The 20,317-nt window shown below is 36.6% G+C and overlaps 1 long non-coding RNA gene across 2 annotated transcripts; it reads left to right on the top strand.

Annotated features, from left to right (window-relative positions):
• Positions 1-1,247: 1,247 nt before the first annotated feature.
• On the top strand, positions 1,248-18,238 carry LOC116746976. 2 transcript variants are annotated; one of them, XR_004347936.1, is made up of 5 exons: positions 1,248-1,376; positions 2,834-2,960; positions 5,327-5,445; positions 7,343-7,554; positions 17,573-18,238. It is a non-coding gene; the product is annotated as an uncharacterized LOC116746976 (long non-coding RNA). The 2 variants fall into 2 exon arrangements; XR_004347937.1 differs by lacking the exon at positions 7,343-7,554.
• The last annotated feature ends 2,079 nt before the right edge of the window (positions 18,239-20,317 follow it).

Genomic DNA, 20,317 nt, shown 5'->3' with positions numbered 1-20,317 from the left:
AAGGGATTTCTAGTAAACATTGATGAATTCACCTGGTTCGATAAAGAAGGAGATGAGTAAAAACAAATATTTCTTAATCCTTTTATATACTTCTATTATTATTATTATTTTTTTTTACTCTGTACTATAGCATCACTTTTGTTCAACAGAAGCAAAAAGCTTTAGTTGATGTTTAGAGAATTGTTCTAAGTTGGTGTCACTTAAGTGCATTTTGATCTTTAAGTAAGCATCTGTATTCGGCTACTGTCTAATATTCGTCTACATAGAGCTAAATTTACAGTCTCTTTTCCCAAACATAAAGAAAAAAAAAAAAGAGTAAAACTAAGGAGGCTTAAAAATATGTGCACAAATTCCTATTAGCAACTGCTTCAATCAAAACCCAGATATCAGTTTTTCCTCCTCATCGTGTCACTAATGACACTCTACAAATACAGGGATTATATTCTTTCTTCTGAGCAATTTATGAAGAGAGTACAGTGGTTCACCCTGGCATTTGGCCAGCTTAGTTACTTAGCGAGACTGACAGAAGATCCAACCTGATCAGGTTGGCTATAAACTGGCTTTTAAATGAGAAGGAATCGAAAACCCAGAGGCTGTCGAAAAAAATCCATTCAAGTGAAAGGAAAACACATCCCTGCTTTTGGAGACCCTCAAATAGTTTGAAAAAAAAAGTGATCAGTGTTTTTGACTCTAAAGCTTATTCTAAGGTGGGGGAAGAAAAGAATAAGAGCACACCACTTTGCTTTTCCAAAGCACGCTTTTTGAAAAAGTAGCATTCCACCGAAGGACATAAACCTGCTAAGCCTTTTAAACACGACTCAAACAATTGCTAGCATTATTTAAACTCCTGTCAAAGAAAACATCAAATGACCAAAAATCATGTTTGCGGTATTTAAACACACACACATACACACATATTGAAATGGGGGGAATAGATTCAGAAGAAATGATTTGTAAGGATGTGGTTAAAACTATTTATATACCGGGTTCTATTTGTTTTACAGCTAGTGGTGCGCGGACAGCATGCAAGGTTATCTTTGACAAGGTTTTAGCTATTATTTTCTTCCAGTGAAATGGTATTTCTTGAGAAAAAAAGGTCTTTGGAACAAAATAACAATAAATCCTGATTTAGATACATAAACCTGCCATTGATATCACATAATATCAGTGTTCTTTCTCACTCGATACAGGCGTTTTAAAGATAAATGGTAAACCTGAACTGGAAATCCATCTGGCCGGCTGCCTGCTCTAATGAATAACCCCACTTTGGCGCGTGCAATGTAAGCAGAAAGTTCTCTCCCAGCCTCTTTCGTCTGTCATGAATCTACGAGACAGCCGACATAATATCTGGGCGACAACGGTGCGCTAACAGTGCAGTGAGTTCCATTTTCTTTGCTTTCTATTGATTTTCACTTAATAACTGGCGAAATACTAAACGTCCGTCCTGAGTACCTAATAAATCCTGCCTGAGCTTTTTATTGAGGAGAATTTAATAAAAACAACCATTGCGGCTGAGGGATTTTTCTTCTGGACAGAACATAGGGGTAGGGGACATCAGGGTTGGGGCAAGAGGAAGCCTTCTGATTTTTTTAAGGGACCTTCTCCCCTTTGGAAAAGCAGTACCCACGTCAAGGATGCCTGTGTGTTTGAACCGGGTTCCTTAGAGAAGATGCTGTAAGTTCTGTAGACAGGCTGTCTAGTGAACAGGAGGAAAAGGGATGCAAGGCTGGGCAAAACCCATCCTTCTGGTCCCCTGGTGTCCTTTGATACTGGCCTTCAAGCTTCGCCCAAGGACTTCTTCGTTGTTACCAGTGGCTGTCAAAAATCTATAGGAATATGCATTTTACTATACTAAGTAATCATTATTTGGAATTTGATATTAAAAATCCAAAGCAAGCCATGCTTGCTGAATCCTCAGATACCTTTAACAGAATTCTAGATATTAAAAAACATGGTAAACATCTGAAGGGAGAAGGTACATGCAAATTATTCCATTTAATGCTAATTTGAACCTCACAAATTCACTTTTGGGGCAAAGAGCTCTATTAGAGGTTTTTTAAAACCCAAAGAGAATTGGAAAGCATGGGCTTTACACTCTTCACCATCTTCCTCTGCGTACACTTCTAGAACAATTTCCATTGTTGATGCTTAAGGAAAACCTCTTTATTCTGTTATGTGGTCTTTTAGAGGCATTTCACAGCTATGGCTCGCCCTGCCCCAAACTGTACCCTTTATATTTTAATTGACTTTGAGGCTAGGCTATTTTCAAATCACCAGGCTTAGTGAATAAATATTTTAGAATCTCTTCCTATGTATACACTCATTCCATTCCATCCTCAATAAAATTTCTAACCAAAAATCCACATATTTAGAAAAATTAAAAATAGAAATCTACTTTAAAGTTGTTGTTGTTGTTGTTGTTTAGATAAAATCTGTGGATTTCTGGTTCGGGTATCAATGTTATAAAAACCACAGTCACTCCAGCAAAGCAAGCCATGACTCAATTATTTGTCAGCAGCTCCATGGCAGCTTTTCCTCCAGAATCCCGGGGACAGAGGCAGTATGACATAGTGCAGGTTCAGGTCAAAGCACCTTGATTGAAATCCTGGCTTCCCCTCCTCTGAGGTTTGGTTACTTTGTCTATGAAAGGAGGATACTGTTGCCCAATAAGCGTGGTTGACATCACCTTGGCAAAAATCAATAAATGTATGGGTGCTGGACAAATGATGTCCATTTATTTCACTGTTACCTCAATAATGAACAGTGGTTAATCAATCGGGGTAGGATTTGAAATTGGCAAAATCTCAGAAATCCCCCTTTTTTCCCTCCACAGTTTACAGCTGACTTTACTCTTCTGTGCCTCTGTGTCCTCCATTCTAAAACGGAGCTCATCTCAAAGTTTTTGCTTAAAAGAAGTCCTGATGCAAGCAGTGTCGTCTGGGTGATTATTGTAGGTCAATGTAGGTGCATTAATTGTAACAAATGTGGAGGCTATTGATAGCGGGGAGAGGCTGTGCACCCTGTGAGGTGCCGGGACTCTCTGTACCTTCCTCTCAATTTCGCTGGGAGCCTAAAACTACTGTAAAAAATCAAGTCTACTTAAAAAAGAGAGAGAGAGGGAGGAATAGCAGCAAGAAAACCGACAGTTCCTGCAGGTAGAAATACTCAATAATATTTGCTTTTATTATTTACAAGTATTGTTTAGCAATAACTGAAATCAAGTTGTGACTCTTTACAAAACAGAGCCTGATCATTTTTATGATGTGACTTTCACTTAATTTAGATATTGATGCCTTCTTGTTAATTCTAATTTGGGGGGTGGGGGATGGGGCAGGGTGGGATATTGGAAGCTTTCTTTGTCCAGCTCTTCCTAAAAATAGAGTTTAGTAAAATCTTTAACATTTTCCCCTTTCTGATCATTTTGCTTTGCCACTTTTTCAGAGGAGAGCTTTTTTTTTTTTAGATTCTTTTGGAACCTAGCCTATTCCATCCTCAGCAGAATGTTTTGGTTCCATCTAATCAGATAGGCTGACTGCAGGAAATTCAGCAGGGCATGTGCACATCCCCAAGCTGACATTTTTGGGAGGTCATTTCAGACCTGAAACTCAGGGATTTGCAGGGCGCTGGGTGTTAGCTTCCTCTAATGGGTCCACATAAAGGTATATTGCTATTGGGATAATGTCTTCCACTGCTCAACAAAAGGTTGTTGTACTGAGCTGTGATTGTGACAAATGATTTACTATTAGGAACATTCTGTAATTATTGTTTGGTGGGACCGCAGACCAATACATCATTAACATGATAGACGGCCTTTTATATCAGCAAAAATAACTAAATTAATAAAAATGGCTTCATTCCAAACCCTGTCAGAAAGCCAATACTCAGGACAATCAAGTAGCAGTGATACCTGAGAAAGCCATAGTTTATATCCCCCAACAAATCATGTTTTATGCATAAGTAATAAAATATTTGTATATATAATCTCTATAATATAGATCTGTGTAACAGAACTGATTTTTATAGATATCAGCACTAAACAAAAATAGAGGATATTTAAATATTTTGTCCCAAATGATTTAGATTTAAATTTATGCTTTTATGCAATTGGATTGCAGTTTTAGAATATTAGAATCTGCCTATGATGTCTTTTTTTCAATTCTCAAGCATTGGGAAAAAAATTTAATGAGGATCTTGGAGACTGGAATGTCTTTCCTTGATCTTCCTTCTTTCCTTTCTTCCTTCCCTCCTTCCCTCCTTCCTTTTCAACAACAAACTCCTAATTTATGCTTTCAGTCCTTAGCCTCACGTTTTTTACTCTTTCACACAGAATTAAACATTCAACACTTTATGAGGAAGACAATTTTCCTACACCCAAACACTTCAAAGCCTTCAACATTGCTTCATTCAGAACTGTCTCCCTAGCACCGATTTAGGCCCTCTGAAAGGACTAACCTGTCAGTAATAATATTTGTAAAGAAAATTAACATAGTAACATTTGATGAAATTAATTGATGGTCGAGAATTTTGGCCTCTGCTAACCTTGCAATTTCTATTGTGCAGAGGCTACCAGAGATGGAGATCTCCAGGAAATTTGCCTGATAAATTTCCTGTCATCTTCCCATTAGTTCTGTGAGGGAGTTATTGTTACTACCACCTTACAGAGAACAACACTGTGGTTCAGAATGGCTGGAAGGGAACTTGTCTAAGTTCTGTCTCCCATCATGTTCCCACCACATAAACACTCGGGTTTACCTCAAAAACCACAACATACTGAAGTTATCATGGATGGAGAAGGCTATCTCTCAGTTTTGCCATCTCAAACAACCACCGATTCAAAGAAATAAAATCTACCACTTCATCTTTCAATACCTTTGCTCATATTGCTGTGATTCTTATGTTCAAAACAAGTACTAATTGTTTTATTCACTATGATTAGGTAAATAAAAGATTACATTTCTTTAAAAATCTAGATTGGTAAAAAACTCTAGTGTTTTTAAAAATATTATATATTTTTTCAGCATGCTGTTAAATGCAAAATGTCCTTTGTCTTGAATTGGATAAGATTGGATAATTAAGAAAACTGCCTCACCCCTCAAGGGATTCTTCCATATACTTGCATACACTCCATACACACTGAACATTGTTCAGTGTGTATGGAGTGTATGCAAGTATATGGAAGAATCCAATAGTTGGCAAAGAAAAACAGGAGATATTTAAACTGAAGACTGGGGCAAAGGAACCAAAAGGAGAGAAAAGAAAATATTTCTAAAACTTAACCAGTCGCGCCTCATGTTTGAATGACTACTTATCTAAGACATTCTTTCAGAGTTACAGGTGTAATGTTACTTGGACCTCCATCTATTGGCCGGCAGTATGGCTTGGAAACCTTCAACACACAATTAAGTGTCTGGCTTCTTTATTTTAATGGGATCTTAACATGTTGAGGTACGTGCATAGGAACATAAGTTTAATGTTTAAAATTTAAACCCAGAAGACATGATTAGTTGGGCTATTTCCTTGGGCCTAAGTTTGCTAAAATTGAATGTACACTTGGCTTTCAGACATATTTGTTGTCGTTTTATTCTAAAGCAATGAACCGTACAATCATAGACATCAGTGGATAAGAGGAAAGAAGGACATGTTTCCAGGTACTCTCTTGCAATAGAACTATAGAAACAAAATGTGGGCTATAAGCATTCATATAAAAACCTCTAAGATATATATGTGAGTAGAAAAACAATTATGTTTCTAGGGTTTTGTACTTTATTACTGACAATAAATTTCAATAAAAAGTGACCATTATAATAATAGAGATCTGCATGGACACCTACGACTCAAATCTCCCAAAAAATCAGGGAAGGGATAAAATAGAACTCAACTGTTCCCTTTTCTGCTCTTTTCTTCCTTTCCTACTTTCTGTCTTTCAATGTATTTTGTCCACAATCTCCTGTTCAAAAGTCTTAGGGTAAAATTTGTTTCATAAGTCAGAACTGTTAGGATTTTTGGAAGTAACATGGCACATATATCCATACATTAACCCCCATCACCAGTGGGGTCTGGCGTGGCATACATGAATATGTCTGCAAAAACACATATGAACACTCACACTAAATGGACATAAAGACTACATAGACCTTATTCAGCCCAGGTTACATTTTGCAACATATGAGTTCAAGTCAGTACAGGTTGGCTCCCATAGAGAGGCAGCCAACAAAACACACACACACACACACACACACACACACACACACACACACACAAATAAATAAATGTTGATTTCCTAGAAACTCTTAAATTAAGAAATCACAAACAGGTGATTGTATAGGAGATCTATACAAACCAACACAGAGCATTCTGTTAATATAATTTGAATTTAATTTTGGATAGTTTTTTTAAAGATTTTAGTATTTTTAGAGTAGTGTTAAGTTTACAGAAACACTGAGTGGGATGTACAGAGATTTTCCACACATGCCTAGCCTCCCTCAATACCAAAATCCCCACCAGAGTGATACATTAGTTGCAATCGATGAACCTATGTTGACACATCATTATCACCCAAAGTCTATAGTTTACATTAGGGTTCACATGAGTATGCCTTATCATTGCACATTTGTCCTTTTGCATATTTTTATAGGGCTTTTCCATCCTCTGTAGTAGCTTAAAAAATTAGAAGTTGCTGTTTTTATATGATCAATAAAATACAGTTTATTCACTGAGTAACTGATATTGATAATAAATAATACTAATAAATAATAAATACTATTGATACTGCAATACAATTGACATTGCCTTTTAGAAATATGCTCTTGTTACTTCATTCTTGTACAGAAATTTTGAATGATCTCATGCTTCAATCCCTGTTCAACCCTACCCAGTGCCAACACTATTTTCAGAAGTGTTCTTGCTTTTTGGGAAAAGGTGCAAACATAGTCTATATTTGCCTACATACAAGATATTTTATTAAATAAAGACATGGTTTTAAAAGCAAGATTTCTATCGAAAGATACTTGGAAAAAGCTTCTTATGATAGCTCATTTCTTCAAATTCTTACAGCATAAGTGAAATCAGTCTCAGAGGCTGGTTGTAATGGACAACATTGTCCAGAATTATAACTCAGAGACTCTTAGATGATATTAGAAATCATCTTAATTCTGAAAGCAAAATAAGTATAAAAGTAATCCAGTCAAGTACTGTGCAAGGTGAGGGGCAGCATGCAGGTAAAGGATGCAGAGAGACCTTCCCTGGACAGACAGGGGGAGAATCAGGCAATTGTTTTTATTGCTAAAGTTTGATTGAGACCTATTTTAAACCTTGTCTTTTCTGTGTTGGCCTTCTCTTAAAGGAAGGCAAATGCCCTTGAAAAGGCGTCTTAAAAGTATGATTCACAGACTCGGGAAGAATTACAGGATGCAGACAGCCTCGAGTGTGGTGCCTCCCCCGAGAGGAGTTCACATTTCCTTCCTCTTAATCTGAGTGAACCATTAAAAAGTTACTCAGTTCCCTGGAGGCCCTTCCCAAGGAATCTCCTAAAAGGAAATACCCTGCACTGGAAAGGTAATTTACCTAGACAGGATTTAAAAAAACAGGTTCCAGCTCAGAGATAACCAATGACTTCACGTGGGCTGGTGTATTGTGCCTTTTAAGGACTCTCCGTGAAGTTAGTTTACAAATCAGAGGTAGGCAGAATAATAAAACACACACACACACACACAACTACTCTTGTACACTTTATTTATTGATTCCACTAAGCCATTAAATCCCACATATAATAGTTTCACAGCTGTTGGAATACCAAACTGTAAATATGCAATAAATTGATTATGTCTGAAAATAGGCTCATGTCCAAGCCATACATGTTTTGTTTTCTATTCTGAGAATGCTTTTAATTATTTTATCTAGTGGGAAAACTCTTTTCTTAGGGATAGGCATGTGGGAGGGGAGGAAAATTCTGTACTCTGGACCTTAGGGAGTGCTGTGGTAATTTCGTGTCTGAGGTCTTTGGGAAGCTGGACTTAAGAACTTATTCCCTTTTATGGCAAAATAACATGAATTTTTCTTTTAAAGTCCACTGGAAAATGGAGCGTAGCTACAGAAAGCTGCAGCTGTGAATATTTGTAAAGCAGCATTGTTTCCCATTTCTGGCAATTCCCTGTCCCCTGCCCACATTTTCAACGAGTGTCTTACCCAACATTAGAGTAAATGATAGAACAGAAAAGAATGAATGAGAACGTTGGATCATATCAATTCCTAGCAACAAACTCATTTCTTTTCTAACATTTCATAGGCAACAGATAAGAAGTTGAGCCCTGTCTGACATTTATTAGGGATTTTTGCATTTCCTAGGTCCAGTCTCACATTGGACAGAATTTTACTGATGACCATGAGAACTCTGTCACAGTTCCTTTGCTCAAATGGTATCAGGATTCAACATTTACACTCTCTCTCAGCTGATTACTTAAAAGTTCTCTCAGCAGAAAATGGAGAGGAATTATAAGCAGAAATGTGGAGAAATTAAAATGCTGGAGCTGCTCCCATGTAAAGAAGACTCTACATACTGAAACACACAGACAAATCCAGGAGACTGGGCAGGGCAAAGCAAGAAAGCACATTCTCTTCTTTCACTAATCTTTTCTGAAACTGAAGGACTAGATTCTGAAATGTTGGTGGGTTTAAAAAACAACAACCATAAGAATCCTGTTTCCTCCAGGAACTTCATGTTTCTCAGCTATAGGGCAGGGTTCTGATACCATACATATTTACAAACTAAAGTCAAGCAAGAAAGAAATGTTGGGAATATTTGGATCTGCATACCTTTAATAAACACAAACTCTTCAGCATAGGAAATGAAATGTAAAATCGTGGGAAAATGTATGATTCTATTGATCAAATAGTCACATTTAAATGATCTGATTATAGGGGAAAATGAGGAGAGACATTTTAAAGTTGTCCTTGTAGCATCATTAAAAATAGTAAAGCTATTATATTTGATAAGCCATTTGTCCCATTATTTCTTGTCCAATGAATCTTGAAAAAGAGCTAAGAAAAATTACCCTCCTTATTTTTTTTCTTTTCATAAAACTCAATCCACAGGCCTGTATACTATATTCACTTTTTTTTTTTTCTTGTGTGCTTCCTTTTGTATTTTTTGGCTGCCCTGGTGGAATTTTCTATGATAAGAGGACCACCAATCCAGTGTGCATAGTGTGGGGTTGGCCCAGTTGAGTGGGCCCCACTGGGCCTTCAAGGAAAAGGGCCAGGAATTCACAGGGCTTGATTACTGCCAGGGCTTTTTCTGCTTTTAAGTGAACTATGCTCTTCCTAGTAAATCAACGCCTGGACATTAGAGGTTCAACACCAACGCAGTGAATTGAGTGGAAACTCTCTAAAGAAGAAGCCCCAGCAATGCCTACAGGATATTTCTCCAAGCTTGTTTAAAAGTGAAAAGAAGGTTATTGTGTGAGCTACTATTAGGGCCCTGAACATTTTTAAACAAGTTCCATAGTGAAATATGGTGTAAAAGTGTCTTCATTCATAAAGGACAAACACTTTGTGTTTAAAGCTTTTTGTTTGTATTCATAACACATCTGACCGCCATACCTATTTTCTTTAATTAAAAAAAAAAAATAAAAATGAAGATATCAGGATTCTTCCAATTCTGATTACTCTATTTACTGTCTATGATCCAATCTAATTTGGTAAATATTTATGGACCACATAGGTCATTAAATGGTTGGGCTATGGGCTGGTGATATGAGAATAAAGGAGATGACACTGGAGTTTGGCCAAATGGCTTTAATGATGAGTAACCAATTTTCTATTCCTATCTTAATATGGTTGTCAGTATTTCCTTCTTAATGGGTTTGGATTCATGACTGAGACTGATTTTTCATCTCTCTTTGTACCCATACCCTTTAGTATGTGACCTTGTCATGTGACTAAAGGAGAAGAGTGTATCGACTTGTCCTTTGACTTAGGTTCCCCATGTGGCTTGCTGTGGCCAAAAGAACAAGGTGCAAATGATAGTATGCCTCAACAGGCTTTGGGAGTTTCTGCTTTCCTTCTTGTGCTTCTGCTGTGGCCTTGAGGAGCACATACCAGGTTCCAAGAGGAAACTGAAAAACACAGATAATGGAGTCATCCCAGCCAAGCTCGGCTTTGATCAACCAAGCCCCAGGTGACCTACAGCTTCACAAGTGATAATAAACAATGGCTGTCTAAAGCCACTGGTTTTAGAGTGGCTTGTTTTACAGCAATAGTTACCTGATACAGTAGGACTCATTCGTTATCCATCCTCCAGCATCAGTTGGACACCTAATAAGACCCAACTTCTGTGGCAACAGCCTGAGACACAAAGGGTGAACTTCTAGGGGAGTGAGACAAAAGAGTAGCAAATCATATAGATTTGCAAAGTACTGAGATGAAAGTATATTCTCAGTGCTATGATGAAACCCATAGGGTGTTATGGAAGGCATTCTGGCAGAGGAGAGATAAGCCTAGAAAAATTTTAAAGAGTAAGTAGGGATTAGGAAGCCCCTAGGTTTGGATTTTGAAGGAGAGAAAGATGGAAAGGCATTCTATGTTGAGAAAGCACGCAGCATTTGCAAATATCCTATTGCTGCGAAAGATCCTGCTGCTTTGAGGGCAGAGCGAGGAATCTGACATGGTCAGGAACCATATCTTGCATTTTCTTATACTCCATGAGGTTCTTAACATGGCAAACTCAGGTATAGCTCAAGAATGGCTTGGTGATTTTATTGGTCACTGTCTTGAGGAGACAATGTTTAAGGAAAGTCACCTTAAAAATCACCCAGTTCTCTATCTAAATTCAGACCTCACTTCTTGAGAATGTCAAACTTAGGCAGGAAGCCTTTTGATTATTTGTGGTGTTTTTCTCTTTACTTCCTGCTTTAATCTTATAGCACAGGGACCAAACTATTCTAAGGAGAACTACTTCCTTGGTATTTTTGGCTTGTCTTTTACCAGGAAACTGGTGGAAGTGTCAGGGGTACCCTTTTCAAGAGATTTCCACCTAAACCAAGGGGGGCTGCATCCACTTCCTAACCATTCAAGGCTTTAGCCATTTGTGGTTTACTCATGTTCACTATTATGAAGTTTTGTTGACAAAAACTCAGGAAGTCCTTAAAGGCACCACAAACATGTTTTCTTAACTGCCAAGTTATAACTTTGCTATTTACATGAAAGAATTTTTTGGGTTTTTTTTTCTTTTTTTTTTTTTTTTTTAAGTAGAGATATCTTGAAAATTAGTATGTTTCAATTGAAAAGAAGCTTTGAGGTCACTGGGCCCAGTCCTCTGCATTTACCAAGTTGGATGAGCATGCTCTGGGGGTTAAAAAAAAAAAAAAAAAGGCTGATTCAAAGTCTCATTAGTTAAGGACAAAAATGAAACTGGATCGCTTGGCTCCCAGGCTAGTGAGCTTAGGACTGCACCCTCTTGCATTTCTTTTTCTTTTTTTTTTTTCTTAAATGAGAATGTTTCTAAATATTTATTTGAGCAACAATTTTCTTGGTTTTCTTAGAATTATTACCCAGCATCACTATTCATTCATTCTGTTTTTTCTGTTGATTATATCTATATTGTCATTTAACACAGCCCAAAATTTCCTTACCTATATCCATTCTTTATCAGATTCTTCTCCCATATAGGCTATTACAGAATATTGAGTAGAGTTCAGTGCTATACAGTATACAGGTTTGATGTTCTAGATAATATGCATTCTTGATTTCTTATACAGCTCATATTATCTAGAACACCAAACCTGATCCACAGAAAAAAACTTACACAGAGAGAGAAACAAAATGTTCTAGTGTCTTAAGAAAGAACAAGTGAAAAGAGAAAATGACATTCAGAATTCCAACAAGAACTGAAGGAATGGGTTTCACAGGTAAGGTGGTTATTCTGCAATGGCAAAACAATTCAGAATCTTGGGATGGAGGTGTTTGAAGTGGGGAAATGGACAAGAAAGGAAGGAGAGGAAAGAAGACACTACGTCTTTAAATTGAATTGAATGTTCTGTGACTTTAAATGAAAGCTCTTCTGTTGTTGGGCAAATAAATTTAAACCACTTAACATGGCAGAGAAGGTCAGGCAAGCTTATTATAGTGATCATAGCGTTACAGCTATTGCCATTGACCGCTGCTCTCTGGAATCACCAATAATCAGAGACCGCAAGCTGTGTTTGCAGAGAAAGGTCATCATTCATTTTTTTCAAAGCATTAATATCTTTTGTTTGTTTGGCTCAACATGAAACAGGAATCGATAGAGGTAATTCACAGAGCAATTAGCCCCTCATCTGTCAAACGGCATCTGGGTGTATTTAACAAAAAGACCTTTGGAAAGGTTTAAAAAGGAAGAAAGTGCCTATACCATCAACGATTTATATTTTCTACATGACATGTTGTGTATGTATCTGTGAAAAGGGGGGCCCTGGGACTAAGAAAATATACATAAAGCATGCTATAAATCTACACTTCAATGTTATGATGTCTCAGTGTTGAGGTAGACCAAGAAAAGCTCGGATTACTTTCTCTCCTGATTCCTGTGAAGAGGGCAAGTGGCATTGGGGTTTTGTATCAGGGACACACACAGCCCTAATACAGAGATTTCAAAAAAAGAAGACCTCAAGGAAAAACTTGTTTTGGGCAGTGTAAAGAATTGGAGAGTATGTAAGTAATTGGAGTGTAAGGAATTGGAGAGTAAGGAATTCTGCCTTCTGGCATCAGATCCTATGACTTTTGTGCTGCTCCTGAGACCGGCCACAGCCATGCTGTGTGACCCATTGCAAGGAGACGGCTCCCCGCCAGGTCAATACCAGCCATGCCACTCTGGCATGGCCTTGTTTCCATATCTAATTTGCCAATATTGAAATAAGAAGGGAAAATGTGAAATAAAAAATTAACTTAAAAGACTATAGTATTTTAAAAAATGAATTCTGTTCTGGGTCTTTTTTTCTTTATTGAATGTCAATTGTGTGGACCATGGGATTAATGCAATAAGTATCAGAGAGGTAGGCTTTAAAAAAATTCAGCTTAGGGAGTTGTCTACACATTTACGCAAACACTATTACTCTCAGCAGGACCAGCTGTATTTCGGGAATGGCATATTTTCTTTTCAATTCTTTGGCTCTTTTCCTTTTCATTTTTTCTTGACTTTTTTTTTTTTTTTTTTTTTTTTTTGGTTTCTCCCCATCCTATTCCTCCCCGACTTTTTTTGTTTTGTTTTGTTTTGGTATTCACTCAGACTGTAAGATCTTGGCCAAAAAAGAATTCATGAGATAAAAAAAAAAGTTACAAAAGTTTTGTTTCTTCTGTGATTACAGAAAATGTGCACTTTGGGTATTGAATTTAGTTTTATTCTTAATATCTAAATATTCTAATAGGTTGCCTAACCATCCCTAAGGCTTTTTCAAGATAACTGTAAATGTCTTCTATGGAAATTATGTTATGCAGTTAAGTGAAAAAGCAAGAGACTACACTGAACTTTGAGTATAATTAGAACTGTGAAAAAATATCACAGCAAAAGACTGAAAGGAAGCACTCTTTAAGTAACGTTGCCTTTGGGTAGAGAGATTATGGAGGTTTCATTTAAAATTTCTTTTTTATTAATTTTTCTATAATAAATATACTACTTTTTTAATTGGAAAAACTAAAATGTCACTTAAATTTAATGCAGTAACACATACAATGCAATTGTGTCTTTGCAAAGTCATTACATTTCATACTGACCTCAGTTACCCAGAATTTTACTTATTGTAAACACTGTCAAACACTCTTGTAGAATTTGTTTTCATGGCCAGAACAAAAATCAGTTCTTAGAGCCTCATGAGTTTGTACAGAGCATGTACAATTCCAATCTGACTTTAAAACTGAAGTTGAGGACAGTTGGGGTAGACGGAAGTAACTCATGGTACATACAGATTTCTGTAATAATAAAATCCTATTATAAGAGAATTTCATTATCAAATATTTGGGCTCATCTTATTTTGCTGAATGTGGAATTTTATCCTGGAGGCATTTTGACACAGTGTTCCCTTCCTCTCAACCTCCCAACATTTTTGTTATTTTTTTTCTGTTTATGTCAGCTGTGCTGGAAGTTTCCATACATTCAACATATGGCTTCCTTTATGTAGAAAGTTTCTCTGTAACCTATAGACATTAGCTAATAATTATTTCCCATACATCCTGTTACTAAAGCAAATATCACAGTCAGCAGTTACCTAGGGTCTATTTTGCTTTCACGAAAATCTTATAATACACTTCAACAACAATCCAAATCATCCCACCTTCCAAATGGTTATTCAACAAGCAGGGGTTATAGTCCCCTTGTTAGACTGTCTTAGGGGTGGGTCTGGCTTCCATGGACTTTGCACATTCTTCTGATTTGTAAGTCAAACCTGAGTTAGAAGGATGGACTGCCACCTCCTCCAGGCTCTGCTTAGTGTCACAGGGGTACAGTTCATCAGACAAACACCTCATAAGCATCAGTTCTGGCTGCTTTCCAGGGAAAACCATGTCATGCCATTGAATAACGCTTAGGACCCAATCTTTCATTCTTCTCCTCCATAGCTAAATAAATTGGGTAAAGGTCTTGCCCTGTCTCAAGATAACAAGAAGTTTAAAGGACTTACTTGTGTTTCATGTGGCAGACACAAAGCTTTAGAGAAGTGAACAAAAACAAGATGGCGGCTTTCCTGAAGTTCAAAGGCAACTCTGATAGCAAATGATTACTGACAATCCTTATTTCCCTGATGGGAGCAAATAATACTGCTAAGTAAAAGGAAAGGGATTCAGAGTGAGGGCAGAAAGAAAATGAACCTAGACTTTTCTAATGCTACTTTACTCAAAACCTGATGATCATTTAGAGCAGGACTTTTTTTTCTGAAAAGTTTTTCTGTAAAAGACCAGATAGTAAATAGTTTTGTACTTTGTTCAGAAGCTACTGATCTTTGCTGTTAATAGTGTGAAACAGCCAATGAAATATTTAAACAAATGAGTGTTGACTATATGTCAATACAACTTTATTATGAACATGAAAATATGAATTTCATATAATGTCCAGGTCTCCCAAAATATCATTCTTCTTTAGATTGTTTTCAACCATTTACAAATGTGAAACTATTCTTGTCTTATGGGTAATACAAAAGCAGCCGTGGGCCTGGATTTGGCCCTTGGGCCATAGTTTGCCACAGAACCCCCTGTTCTAGAGTTCAGAAGTTCTAGTTCAAGTATGTGAATCATCTTACAGAAAGACAGACCCTTCCTAGCTGCTCTCAGACAACTGTTGTTTACCATTTAACTATCATCTCCTGCGAATAAGGTGCTTTTCTTTAACTTGAGTCTTATCTTTTGTTATTTCAGAAAAGGCTCATTAAACTTTTTAAACTCATTGAATTTAGAAGAGAATCTTAATTATGTGTGACTTAGGCATGGGGTGGGGGGAAGGAGAATTTGTGTAACCAGACCAAATTAAACTGCATAAAATCATATCTTTCTATTTTCCTATGTTAGGTTTTTTTTCAGGTAAAAACCCAAAATAGTCTAAAAGTCAATATCAATTTAAATTATAGTTTATTCAGACAATGATATAAAAATGATTCTTAAATAATTTTGAAAACTCGTTGGTGACAAAGGAAAATATTCTCTTTCTGATGTAAGTGACAATAAATCAGAGTACAAAACTCTACATTTGTGCCTGTTAGCATTCATAACAGAAAGATATAAATTAAAATATTAAAAATATTTATGAGGAGGTTAACTACTTTTTTCCACTTTTTTTTCTACTTTCTAAATATTTCACATTGTGTATACTGCTTTTATAATTAGAAAAACAATGTTATAAGGATGCTCTTTGCTCCCAACTTTTAAAAGTATTTCTACAGACTGATTTATGCTTCTGCAGCAATGCTGCATGAGGAATCATGAAATATTCTGTATGATTCATTGACCACTGGACGGCTTCGTGATAGCACTGAAGATAACCTGCAGTGAGCTCATAAAAATAATTACCTGAAAGTTGTACAAATTCAGCATTTTTATGACATGCAAAATAAAAAAAGCAAAGAAGAAACAGGCAATAATACAAGTAAGGGATAGGGACAACTATATGTAAAAAGAAATAATAGATGTTACTAAATTCTGTAAAATTTTGGCAGATCAATAGAATTGAATGAGAGAGAGCCAAAAAACCTTCCCTCCCTTGCTATTCAAAAGAGGAACAAAGCACTAATTACTCTCTGGCATCAAAATCTTATGTTTATGACCACAGGTTTCTTAAAAGCTTGCCTTCCTCTTCATTTGCAAGTTTCTTAAAAAATTAACTGAGGCCAAACAATTCAACTTTCATTCATGGGGACAATGTAGTAAAAGGGATTCTTCCTATGCACCGCTTAGTGCATTTTTATTTCAATTTTTGAAGAAAAAAATCAGTCTCAACTGACAGCACAACACATGATTCTTACCTATATATTTATTCCTATTTACATTCTACACAACAGCAGGAAGAGGTAAATATAGTTTGTTTTCTCCTGAATATAAAAAATAAGACTTTGGAAGAAAAGAAGAATGTTATACTAAAGATATATTATTAAGTGATGGTTTTAAGTTATCAAATATAAAAATAGCTTTATTTATGTTGTTCACTGCTTGGAAGACAAGTAAGTGTATGAGAATAAAAGAACTCGTAACTTCTTAGAAGTAAAATACGGGCATTTCAGGCATTTGGACGTAAAGCTTGGGATTTAATCATTAGATTTGGCATGTCAATAATTTTAGACAGAAAAGTACTAATAGAAACACACCTTAGACAGATATTATTGTGTGCCTCTGTTCTTCTCTCTCTTTTTTCTGCTTCCTTACCATAGAAACCAAGCTCCCAAGTAATCTACTTGACTGATGGACTTGTAAGAGAAGAAATTATAGCTGTAGGACCCAAGTACTTCACTTTACCTTATCAAGTGCTCTCACCAATTTATGTTCTTAGCACTTTTCCACAGTCTGACAAGAATCAGGACTATTCCTGGGCTTTTTGAGGCCTCTTGTCTCTCTGGATGGTGACATTCTATCTTGACAACTCAGATACAGCCACCAGGTACCACCCACGGGCCACTGATAGCTTTTCAGCCTGTTCCAGGTGAGACAAGAAGAAACATGACTGCAGACTGCAGTTTTTACTATTCTATTACATATTATGACTCATAAGTTTACTTTAGCATTCAAAACTCAACTTGATAAGATTCAGCTCTGCATCATAAGCTGCTGATTGAAAGTTTATAATAAATGAGAGCCTTAGATGCAATGAGTGGGTTGCTTCTTCTATTTGGGTGGTGAGACCTGCCATGTACTCACTAAGTGCATGAATCTGTGTATAAGTGCTAAGTGAGTTGTCCGAAAACATAATTAGAAATTGACATCACGCTGCCCAGGGAGAGTCACGAAAGACTTTGAACTAGAATGGGAGTTGGAACTTGAAAAATCAGTAAGTTTGGAGAGGTGCAGAGAGAAGGAGAGGCAGAAGGAAGTAATGACCTGTGTTAGTGACTAATGCATTGTATTCCAGGGCCTGTGTTGGTTGCTCTGCATATGCAACCCTATTTAATTCTCACCAATTCCTGAAGCTGAAACTCAGAGAAAGTAGAGTTTTCTGAAGATTACACAGCTGAGAAATATGGGAAAATGGATTCAGACTCAGATCTGCCTCGTTCTGAAGCTTACTTTCTTTTCAATGCACTGAACTGTATCAAGGATGTTTTCTGGAAGGCAGACTGATGGGTGCAAGAGTGAAGAGGTATGAATAAACACTAGCTACAGGATGACAGAGATTCCTTCCTGGAAACCGTGGTTGGGATGAAGCAATAAATACCAAAAAAATATTTTAAAAAATTTTTTTCTAGGAGGAGTTGCAAGATGAAATTCCATGTGCTTGACAAGCATTTATCAAACCTGAATTTATTTCCTGATTGCAAAAGAATTCCATGTTACTGGTAGAATTAGGAAACTGTATAGGAATCACCAGTTACACAGTCAGACAGAGCTAACTACTGTTAATGTTTTTCTAATCTCTTTATCTTTTTCTTCAAATATATACATATATATAGTGTTTATCTAATTAAAATTATGCTTTTCATATGTTTGTAATCTGATGTCTGAGTTAATAACATATCACAACATTTTATCTCATGTTCTCTTTGTAAACATATTTTGAATAAATATAGAATATTCCATATGTATAGATTATCTTAATTTATTAAACTCTTATCATTGAACATTGAATTTTTTCTAGTTCTTTAGTTTTTTAATTAGTTTTTCTAGTTTAAAAAATTATAAACGATGTCTAATTTTGCACGTAAATCATTTTGTTCATTTCTGATTTTTCCTTAGAAAAACAATTTTTAAACAAAATATTCAGCTTGTTTTATTTCCTATGATATCAAAAAAATGAAATTAAATTTCAATCTTGTACCATCCTAGCAACTGAAGCCCAGGGCAGACCCTTTAGGGAATAAACCAATATCCTAGCATAAGCTTGACCCAGTCATCTTCATCATCATCATCATCAACATCTACATCATTCTCATCACCACCATCTTCACTTGAGGAAGTTAATCCTCCTCTACATCACAAAGAGAGAGAGAGAGAGAGAGAGGGAGAGAGAGAGAGATAGAAACTGAAGAAGAGATGGAGGAAGAGGGCAAGAAAAAAAAAAACTGATTTCCCTTTCTCAGGAACAGATGCATTTATTCCAGGTAGGCAAATTTTTTTAAAGAGCAAACTCCATGGTGGTTTTGGGGGTGGTAGGAAGCACCCATTTTAGAGTTTGCCAAAGTGACTATTGACTTTCTAATATCGAGTAACCCTCAGAAGTGGTGCATCTATGTCACTCTGCTGATGTATCTCCTTATTTGAGAACATCACACAGTGAAGGAAACCACCTGGGTTCGAATCCCAGCTACTCAGTTTAACAGCACTGTGACTTTGGATAAGTCATTGAATTTCTCTGAACCTCAGTTTCCACAAGAGTCAAAGGAGATAATGATGCTAACTGGTAATATTTGGATCATGACGATTAAATCAAATCATGTATCATCAGGCAATCACACACAAGGAGCTCCTTTCTTCCATGTTTTCCTTTTCATAGATGGCAGGAAGCTTCATTTTCTTCAAGATTTCTTCATTATAAAAACTAAAGTTCAATCATTCCACAAAGTTTTCTATCCCCGGGCACTGAGGATTGAAAGACTGGAACTGTAGCAGAGTAATGAGTTAAAATGTCAAAGGAAGAGAAGTGGATACAAAGTTGTGTGTGTTCCCAAATGGGGGAGGGCCAAATCTATTTGGAGAGGTGCATCAGAGGAATAACCCTTAAAGTGAGTATTATAAGATGAGTACATGCTTGCTAGGCAGAGAAAGGAAAAGGGACATTCAGGGCATGGGTTAATGCTTGGTCCATTGGTGGTGGGGTAGGAGTTGGTGTTTGGCATAAGAGTTCTTAACAGAACCTAAAAGTTATTCAAATGCCACTTCTGTTGCAGAGCTTATACAGGAAGCCCTCTCTACTGCCTTAGCACTTTAATTGCACCACATCTGTGGATTTCTTTGACATTTACTACTTCCTGCTTTGCATTAGAGATATCTGTGTACTTATTTTACTTTCATTACACACTAGACAAACCAGAGACTGCTTTAGCCTGGTATTCTCCACAGTGCCCTCAACTTAAAACTATATATATGTATGTTTTCTTTTTTTGTTGTTTTTTGAAGAATGAAAGTCAGTGTATTTCACATTCACTCTCTCTATCATGGTGGGGTTCTTGGTCATTTTATCTATGGGCTTTACCTGGGTGAAAAGAGGCTTGTCTTTTTTCTTATACAGCTTGATGTATAGTAAGCATTGATAGATGTGCTACAACTTCCCCATCACCCAGGAAACTTGGCTGAACTGGTTTTGCTCCTGCTATTAAAGCAATGGATTTCTTCTAATACCATTGATTCTTCTAGAATAGAAAAAAAAGAGTTATCTCCTCTTTACTACTCACCCAACTTAGAGGTCCTCAGGCAGAGGCTGGGGCCCAACAAGAAACCCCCATAAGATGTGATTTGCTAAGTTCCCAGCAGAGATGGAAAGTGGCTGGGATCTTGAGTGGTTATGGGGCCAATTTAGGGACATTTTGTTTCTCAGTCTTTTGGCTTTAGACCCCCTTCAGTAAACTAATGACTTATGGTTGTGGCTCCAAGTCAAACCTGCTAAGAAGATTATTAATATTCACCTCATTATTTTGATTATGGGTAGTGATACAAATAATAG

This window comes from Phocoena sinus, chromosome 2 (assembly GCF_008692025.1).
Source record: "Phocoena sinus isolate mPhoSin1 chromosome 2, mPhoSin1.pri, whole genome shotgun sequence".
Classification (NCBI taxonomy): Eukaryota; Metazoa; Chordata; class Mammalia; order Artiodactyla; family Phocoenidae; genus Phocoena; species Phocoena sinus.
The sequence above is the reverse complement of the archived record's forward strand: the minus strand, read 5'-3'. Positions and strand labels throughout refer to the sequence as shown.